The 10,457-nt window shown below is 37.5% G+C and overlaps 1 pseudogene; it reads left to right on the top strand.

Annotated features, from left to right (window-relative positions):
- Window positions 1-5,201: 5,201 nt before the first annotated feature.
- Window positions 5,202-6,147, top strand: LOC142422681 (olfactory receptor 8B3-like; annotated as a pseudogene).
- The last annotated feature ends 4,310 nt before the right edge of the window (window positions 6,148-10,457 follow it).

Genomic DNA, 10,457 nt, shown 5'->3' with positions numbered 1-10,457 from the left:
TGTATGAGTTTAATGTAAACAACAATGCTGTTAAACCCATTTCTGTGATTCTTAGTAAAGCACGTGTCACGGTCGCCTTTGCATGCCTCCCAAAAGGTGGTTGAGTCAGAGCAGCGGCTTCTGAGGGAATCAGCTGGCCTGTCACATTCAAGACAGACAGAGAAGCTCAGAAGGTTATGATGACTTATTTTTAGGATTCCAATAGGTAATCTTGATAAATTTTCTCAAAGGACACAAGATGACCACAGACTTATTGTGAAGAAGTTTTTAGGAAATTGAAACTGCATTCATGAGCAAAAGGCCAGGAAAGTGTACAGAGAATGTTATTTTTCCATCAAGACTGTAGACATATTCATTCTCTGAGCACAGCAGGAGTGTCTTATCAGAATTTCATGGGAAAACCTCACCCCATCCTCCCTATAGTCCTGACCTTTCCAGTTAAGATTTGTGTATTGTTTTCACAATTCAAAAACATTTCATAGGACTATGACTTAGTCCCTGGAAGATGTCAAGACTACATTTTTGATATGGTGTAAATTGAACAGCACAGAATTCCTCAAGGATGCGTTGGAAAGGCAGAAATACTAGCTTCAGAAGTGCACACCTAGATGGAGTATATGTTAAAAAAATTTATTCACATTTTAATAGTTTTGTATAATAAAGCTCTCTGCCTTTGATGTAACACATTTCTAATTTACCCTCTTCTGTTTACCTTCTCAATTACTTGATACTCAGTATCTGGCACACACTTGAACTAATATTTTCTTCTTTTTCCCCCTTGCCTCTTTCATGTCATTTAGCATCGCATTCACATTGTCTACCATTACCTCCCTGGTATAAAATGTAACTCACTCAAACCAAACACCCATCCACCCATTTGCTTCAGCTAGGTCGAATCTGCGAACATATCCATTTACAAAGTTTTTCATTACATTATTATTTTCTTATATTTGTTTCTAATTCTTTTTTGCTTGCAATGAACTTGAATGTCATGAAAGACTCCAAGTCCACTTCCATTTTACTGTTCCTCCTTATATCGATCGCCTTCAGACCAGTATTTGGAATGGAGGTGTAAGGAGTCTGGACAGTTTGTATGGTTTATTCCTGAAGCATTTTTACTTGTACTTATTTATTTGTATATGCAGAGAGAGATATATAGATTATATAGATATACATATAGTGTTAAACCCTCCAGTTTTCTACTTCTCCAAACCTCTCCAATTCCTCCCTTCGCTCCCTCCCCATTCCCTGGCCCCTTTGTAACCATCAAAGTCTTGTCTATTTGGTATATAAACCATATTTCTATTTGTTTTAATTCTTATCTATCTGATCCATTTTATAGTAACATGGACTTTCTGTGGTTTTCTTTTATGTTTCATGATTTTAATAATTTTATACCACAATAACATACAACTGTTATAGTATCTAGTTTCAGGACAAATATTTTAAACTAAACAAGCTTCTTATTGGTGGTAAACCCATGGTGAAGTACTTGACTACTAACCAAATGATTGACATTTCAAACTATTCATCAGCTCCATATCTCCCTATCTTTTATAGTATTACTTTGTTCTAACATTTATTGATGTTCTTCTTTCTACTTTCCATGAGATCTCCTTGCTATTTACATTTTAACTTCTGTGCATTAAGTTTAAGAACATAATGCATGGACTATCTTTTTCCACTGAGTTTTGAATTGCCTAAAAATGATACATAATAGAAAATAAAATATCATCATTGGTTCAATGATGTGTGGAATATGTTAACACATCTTTTCGTTTAAAAGTAACCATTTTACCACCCAAAGAAAAATTTATAGATGTTTTCACCAGGATTGTCTCTCCATGCCAAGGCAGAACCTGCTTATGTAAAATATTGGAAATAGAAGAATATATATTTCTTGAAGTTAGATTAGCTAACTTCAAAGGGGAGAGAGAGAGAGAGATATGCAGAGAGAAATACTGAGTGCAAGAGCAAGAGAGCAATGAGTGAAAGAGAGAGAGATTATGTCCAGTCAGACAGAAGATAAAGAGGTCTGTCTAAATAAGATAGGCTGGATGAACTATCTGGAGGAAAAACAATGGGACCAATAGTTCCGGGGACTTGGGATAGGTAGAGGGTGGGGTAAGGAAGTGGTGTTAACAAACCTAGAGACAAGGGAACAATATGGGATCCAAATTGGTGGTGAGGTGGGAGTGGCAGGCCTGGTACGGAATGATCAAGGGTAAGGTAACGTAATGAATAGGTATAGTTGTAACCCAGGTGGGGACGGAGTATAGTAGTAGGGCAGGAGGAAAGTCGAGGGAAATAGAGGAAAGAGAAAGGAGGCAAATGGCATTTATAAAGGTCGAGACAAAGGCATGTACATGCAAATATATATATGAGGATGGGGAAATAGATCTATGTGCCTATATTTATAGGGTTAGTATTAAGGTGATGGAAGGACCTTGGGCCTCTACTGAAGCACTCCCTCAATGCATGAATACTTTCTTCTATTAAATTGGCATTCTATGATTCTCACCCTCCCAACACAACCGCTGAAGCCAAAGTTGGTGAAAAGCAAATGTGGTGAAGAAAGCTAATGGTGCCCGGCTATCAAAAGAGATAGTGTCTGGGGTCCTAAAAGCTTGAAGATAAAAAAGCGGCCATCTAGCTCAGAAGCAACAAAGCCCACATGGAAGAACACACCAGCCTCTGTGTTCACGTGGTTTGGAAGGGATCAGTTATCAGGCATCAAAGAACAAAAACATAATATCATTGGGAACACACCTCCATGATATGATCGCTGAGGACAAACGGGTGCATAAGCAAATGTGGCGAAGAAAGCTGATCGCGCCTGGCTATCAAAAGAGACAGTGTCTTGGGTCTTAAAGGCTTGAAGGTGAATAAGTATCCATCTAGCTCAGAAGCAACAAAGCCCACATGGAAGAAGCACACCAGAATGTGTGATGACGAGGTGTTGAAAGGATCAGGTATAAAGCATCATCATCATCAAAAAAATTTTTTACCATAGTGAATGAAGGGGAAGTGCAGAGTGGAGACCCAAAGCCCATTTGTCGGCCACTGGAGATACCCTCACAGAGGGATCTAGAGGAGGAGATGAGTCAGTCAGGGTGCAACATAGCACTGGTGAAGAATACAGCTTTCCTCCAGTTCCTAAATGCTCCACCCACCCCCCCACTACTATGATCCAAATTCTACCTTGCATGTCTGGTTATAACAGAGGTTGTACACTGGTGCAGATAGGAGCTGGAGGCACAGGGAACCCAGGGTGGATGATACCTTCATGATCAGGGGTGTGAGGGGCGATACTGGGAGGGTAGAGTGTGAGTGGGTAGGAAAGAGGGAACCGATTACAAGGATCTACATGTGACCTCCTCCCTGGGGGATGAACAACAGAAAAGGGGGTGAAGGGAGACGCTGGATAGGGCAAGATATGACAAAATAATAATTTATAAGTTATCAAGGGCTCATGAGGGAGGGAGGATTGGGGAGGGAGGGGAAAAAATAGGACTTGATGCAAAAGGCCTACGTTGAGACCAAATGCTTTGAAAATGATGAGGGCAAAGAATACACAGATGTTCTTTATACAATTGATGTATACATATGTATGGATTGTGATAAGAGTTGTATGAGTCCCTAACAAAATGTTAAAAATGAAAAAAAAAAAAGATAAAGAAAGAATACAGGTATCTTAACACCTCCTGAAAGATTTATTCGCATTTAAACTCAGAAACAAGGGATCCCAGAACCCTAGGGGTCACTTATGTCCCTGTCCTGGAGACTGCACTCAAAGAACAGCAGAGTCGAGAGTCGAATAACTGCAGAATCTGGATGGGAAGATCATAGATCATTTAAAACAAAACAGTCGTTGTGGAAACAGACCTTTGTCTTCTAGGGCATTCTTCAGAAATATCTTACTTTATGATATTTTATCTATTGGATCTCAGATGAAATCCCGTTCCTTTGCCAAAATATCACCGAGTCATTGTGAAATAAAAGAACGTTCACAGTCAAGGGAAGAGCACAAATGAAGACAGGAAGCGCTGCAAAAAAGGCCCGTGTGCAATAGCTAAAGAAGGGCTGTTTGAATTTACATTTATTCCACAGCTAGCATCAAATATATATTGATGCGCCAGAGTGGACAGAGTTTTAGAAGGCTGACAGGGTCCCAGCAGCTTGAATAAAATTATAGTGTATGAACAGAGAAGGAATCAAACACCTAATTATATAAATGCCAGTACCCTCGTTATCCCACCTTCATGAAACAGTCTTATTATATCTCTCATTCCATTCCTAAGGCTCACTGTGACCATGAGCATTGTTCAACCCCTGAACGCCACCTCACGGGATGAGACTTCTCACCCTTGGTCCTGATTTGCCATCCACACTTCATTTCATTCTTAGTTTGCCCCATCCCACTTCTTATCTCATGCCTGTTTGTCCAATGTCTCAGATTTCAACATTTCGTCACTTCTCTGCAACTCTGAGATCCAGTCCTTTCTTGATGCTTAGGGTGTAATTCCCCTCTCATGTTTTCCCTGATTCTTATCTTGTCCACTGAGCCTTAGAGAATACTCAAGGCTAACTTCAGTCACACACACACACACACACACACACACACACACACACACACACCTTACATTGTTACTGATGCGCTCCATCATTGGGACACATGACATCAATGACCACATCCGTTATTTTAACTGTCCTTGAAACCCACGACTTTACTCACTTAACTGTGCACCTCATAGATTCATATTCATGCTAGAATAATCCCATCTCTAATCTCCACATATCCATATCTGCATAAAGCCTAGGGGTCAGATGAGATTCAGTAACATGTGTCACAAGACAAGCTGGAAGTTTAATATTGTTACGTTATGAAATAGATGTTAACATCAAAATATAGATTACACTAAGCTGTTATGTTGCTTATCAGGTACTTCATGTCGTCCTTGCCTTTCATATGAAAACCACAGTGACCAGCTTCAGCATCATTTCCTGAGGGACCTAAGCAATCCTCTGACTTTTTAGAGTTCCTGTAAATTATTTTATATTGCAGGGCACCCTGGGGCAGAAAAGAGCGCTCCAAAGGGCCAGTTGTGTGGCATGTTGTGAGCGAGAATGACTCAGAAAAGCTTAGTTTCTTTCCGGTTTGGCTGTCTCATTCATCTCCATAGATCCACTCCTGGAAAAGAATGACTGAAGGACCTCACTCACTGGTACCGGGGTTTATTCTCCAGGGCTTAGCCGACAGGCCAGAATTTCAGTTCCTCCGTTCTTCATATTCCTAGTGATCCCTCTGGCTCCCTGTTGGCTAATATAGGCTTGATCACATTGATTTCACTAAACTCACGTCTTCACACACCTGTGTATTATTTCCTCTTTAATATATCTTTCATAGATAGCTGCTACTCTCTGTCTTACCCTCAAATGATAATGGACTTTTCACTGGAGAAAAACCTCATCTCCTATCCAGGTGCCTAACTCTATATTTTCTGTTTCTTTGTCATTGCTGAATGCTATGTTTCCACAGCAATGGCATATGATCATTATGTATTTACATATGTATTTACTTCCGCTATATGTAAACCACTGCTATGTAATCTTATGTTGTCCCCTCAGGTCTGTTCTCTGCCATTGTTTGGGCATATTTAATGGGATGTTGGGCTTGCCTAGGCCACACTTTCTGTATGGAAAAACTGACCTTCTGTGGTGCTAATACCATCAACCATTACCTATGTAACACCCCCCCCCCCTGGTGCCCCAGGCCTCTTGTACCAGCACTTATGCTCATGATGTCTGGCTGGCATGCCCATTTCTGTGTCCACCAGTCCCACTTTCATCTCCTATGCTTTCACCATCTCCGGTACCCTCCCAACCGGCTCCACCGTGGAAAGGTTCAAAGGCTTCAGCACCTGTAGTTCCACATGATGACGGTTTCTCATTCTCTTCTTTGGGGTTGGGGCAGCACGTTTATGTACCTTCAACTTTCTGATGCAGAATCTGTGGGCCATGGAAAAATGACCTGAAATAGTTATACAAATGCAGGGCCCATGTTGAATCTCTTGGTTAGCAGTTTAAGAAACAAGGGTGTAAAACTTGCTCTTTAAAAAAACTCTGAAAAGAAAAGTGTTTTTCTGAGGAGCAAATAAGTTTTTCTGAGGCATTTTTGGAACTGCACTTTCCTGGGGTTGAGCTGGAATTTCCTCATACCTACGAAATCACTCTCATAAAAAAGAATAGAATTTTACTCTTGATTCAAAATCTTTCTTTCATTCTTAAACAGGTTGGCCACTGCTTCTTCCCCTTCTTCTTTTTCTAATTAAAAAAACTGTGTTTTACAAATGTAGGTATTTAATTGTAACTGTTAAAAAAGATTATTACTTTGGCCTTATCAATATGAAGTAATCTTTCTATTGGGTAAATTATTCAGGTCTGATCATTGATTAATGGAACAATATCACAGCATACCTATAAACATAGGATGTTAAATATTTGAAAGCCTTAGGATTTTGTATTGTTAGATGTATCATTGGAATTAGCAATGTAAGTCATGCATACAATACAATACATGTATTTGGTGATGGTTTTATGGCATTCTTATTAGTTTTTGCAGCAGTTAAAAAATCTACACCAACTTATAGAAACTTTATAAATCAGGAGGTGGGGGCTATACAAGGGTACCCGTGTACATGGGGCAGCAATGTGTATGTGTCTGAAAAGTAAATACATTTACAGAATTTGACCTCTATCAACTTCTTTAGCATGAATCCATTCTTACCCTTATATTTCTACATGTGAGAAAGAAGTACATGGAAAAGTGGAATTAAAAGGTAATGGGAATTTCCCACAATTTAAAAAATAAACAGTTTTATTGGAACATAACTGAAATATCATATAAGTCAACAGTTCAGTCATATAAAGAAAAGTTAAGCAGTCATCACCACAATCTATTCTACATGGTTTTCTTCTTTCTTTTTATGCTCCTGTATCCCCTGCCAGCAATCAGTTATCCAATTACTATCTCTATAGATTTTTTCATGTTAGATTTCATAGACTGAGAAATACATTTTAAAAAAAAAACAGAGTCAAAAAAGCTAGAGACAATACAAAATAAAATAGAGGAAATCCTAGACAGAAAAGAAAACAGAAATGTTAAAACCTAGAACAACTTTAAAATAGGTTAAAAGGGAGATCAAATGAAAAGGTGTGAGAGTTTTAACCTAACTCCATCTGCCATAATCCACTTTCCAATGCACTCAGCATGATAGTAAACTGTTTTATGCTTTGCTTTATTTATTATTGCATGCAACACAGTCTATTGTAAATACTAATTACTGGCCTGTAACCTCTAATAGATCATGAGCTTCTAGGGAGTATTGTCTCAACCCTTGAACTTTCGCATTCTTGGCATTTGACTGGGATGTATTCTGCTTCAATTCAGTATTAGATGCAATTAACATTATAGTGCAAAATGAAGAATAATATCTTCCATTTTCCAGAGCATAAATTTTTTTTTATTTTCTTTTTGCAAACTATAATGTATGTATTCAAATTATTTAATGTAAATTTTAGGAAATAATTAAAATGCTCAGAAATTCCTATAATACCTATTCCTACATCTAAAACCAGTCCAGGAATCTAGCACCAATCATGATATTTTAATTTTTGCAATTTGGGAATGAAATTTAGTTCAACATTATTTTCAGTTTTCAGTCGCTTCATATTTTAATGCTCAAATAGAGTATAGAAAAGCGGTTTAGTTTCTGACAAAAATAGCTGAGTCTAGTTTTAGCATGTGTTACATGAGTGATATTTATCTTGGAGGTTGACTTGCAATAAAAAATAAAATTTCAAATATTAATGCATGGTGAGAGTATTCAATTTCTTACTCCCAAGAAAAAGTAGGCAAAGAGAAAAGATCAAATGACTTTATTGAGAAAAAAATAGAAGGGGAATAAGACAGAAATGATCTGTTTATCTTTAAATCAGTTCACAATCTAGGAAATATTCCTATTGGGCAATGCTAAGCTGCTTACTTCAAAATATATGTTCTCTTCTATTAAGTGTAGAACATCATTTTGAATACCTGTCCCGGAAATTTCAATAATGCTCAGTCCCACATCCAGGATATTAACATACATATTGATTTTTTCCTAACTGTAAGCCTTATATTTGTTCGAGAGAAGATCAGATAATGCACAATGTATTGACTTACTCAAAGAAAACCTCTGAGCTAGAGAGGCAATTCTGACATACACCTGCTCTCCGGGTTCGGAGGCTGAGCATCTGTACAGGCACAGAACGCCGTCTTCGCCCTGGGGTGGCTGGCACGCTCAGAGTGCTCACATGTAGCCGCCACCCCACTGGATTATCAGAGCTTCCAGTTGTGATGTATGATTCCATTAAATTAACGTTCTAGTATAACAAGAAATATTCAACTGGTAGTTAATGTCTATGTGTTCAATAAAATGTTGTGATGAATACTACCTTTCCTTATTTGGCCCCAATCAAACTATATAATTTTGTCATGGTATAACAATTCTAAAACTCTCTTACAAGTTTGTTCCATTAATATTCCCAATATATTTTGCCATTTTTTTGCTTATGATAGCACCTATCATTAGACTACTTTTGTTCCTTCAACCATATTAATAATTCTGTAATGCCAAGGAAAAAAGTTAAAAATCAAACAACGGTGATGGGCATGCGCGCACATGTGTGTGTTAACTACTCACGAGGTCCGCAATTAGAAACCTAAATAATTTTCTTACACTTTCTTAATAGAATATAACATATATTTTGAAGTCAGAAGCTTATTTTTTTCCCAATAGGGATATTTCCTGGAATGTGTTCTAGGAACACATATTTATTTCTTCTTTATTTCTACTCTGTTCTACTGGATGACTGAGTCTAAACCCTCTTGATGTCAGTTAGTTTCGTTTTTCTTGGGAGTATGAGGAGAAGGTTGTAGAAAATATTCTCAGGAAAAGAATATAAACAATGGCTGGGGATAAAAGTAATACATTATGGGTGAAAAGAACCTTATACTAGCCTCTCCTTCTTTGAACCAACTACTGGTTCTTTTTTTATCTCAGGTATCGATGTTTTGAGTCCAACTGGTTCCAATAATATGAATGGAAAGAATCCCAACACAGATTACTCAGATACTTAATAATCGGAGGGCATAAGTACATAGTTACCCACCTCTCAGTGTTTGGTACTCCTTCAGAGTAAAGGGCCAAACATCCATTTCACTGATCTTCTGTTAAAAGTCCACTCAATCACAGAAGAGGCAATGGCCTTTAGCATGTCAGGTGAACAACACAGACTCTTAAGGAACTGCCTTGTCCTAGAGGTAGGCCTCTCCACGGATACTGTGGCATCTATGTATTTATCTGCGTCATGATGCTCACAATGTCTCCTGCGAGGTTCAATCTAAAACTTAATATTATTTGTATAGATGAGATTTCATAATCACAAGCTAAATGAAAAGAGTCACATTCTTGAATTCCCTAAATCCTCCAAGACCTACACCTGAAGTTCAAATATTAATTTTTGCATCAAGGCTAATCATGTTTCTAGTGATCATTTATATGATTTTGCATTTTAATGTGAAAATGTGTGTACAAGTAGGGGCTCAGAAAATATGATTCCCTAAACAGGGTACATGGATATCATGCCAGTCTGGTGAGGGATTTTTCTCATAGCAACAACCCAGAACTAGGACCTTTGTTGATTCCATTAGGCTTAAAATATTATGCACCTATGTCTTACATGAAATAACCTGAGAATTTCATGAATTTCACACCATTTGTGATTGCTACTAAGTCCTATGAAGCCAAGATTTAGGAAAACTTCTTCAATAGTTAGCTATAGGAATAAAACAAGAATGATTTTAAATATTGAGGAACATTTTCACTACGAAGAAGCCCAAAATGGTTCCAGAATGAACATAAATTGTGGTTTTAAAGGAAGAAGAATCTAGAAGAGTTATTTTATATATTTCATACTCCCTACAGCAGCACTACCCAGTAGTAAAATAATGTCAGACACAAAGTTGAGCCACACCTGTGATTACAAGTACCTGGTAAACGCAGCATTAAAGGAGTATAAAGAAACACATGAAACATATTTTAATAATACACTTTATTATTTTATTAGACTTATTCAAAATATAACATCAATATATATAACCATAAAATATCAATGGGGTTATATTTTGCAGATACAAATAAATCCATATTAAATAATGTAAAAATATATCCAAACTAATCACATTTTAGAATCTTGGAAAGTTTAAGAATAGCATTGTTATTAGCAAAAAAATAAAAGCAAATAGTTTAGGGGGATAAATGGGAAAATATTGACCCATTTACATTGTTAATGTTAAGAATGAAGGCCATCCTGAACTCGAAATCTGGGCATGAAAAATGCAAGTCAGGGTGCTC

This window comes from Tenrec ecaudatus, chromosome 12, assembly GCF_050624435.1.
Source record: "Tenrec ecaudatus isolate mTenEca1 chromosome 12, mTenEca1.hap1, whole genome shotgun sequence".
NCBI classification, from domain to species: Eukaryota; Metazoa; Chordata; class Mammalia; order Afrosoricida; family Tenrecidae; genus Tenrec; species Tenrec ecaudatus.
This window is presented reverse-complemented; position numbering and strand designations above follow the sequence as displayed.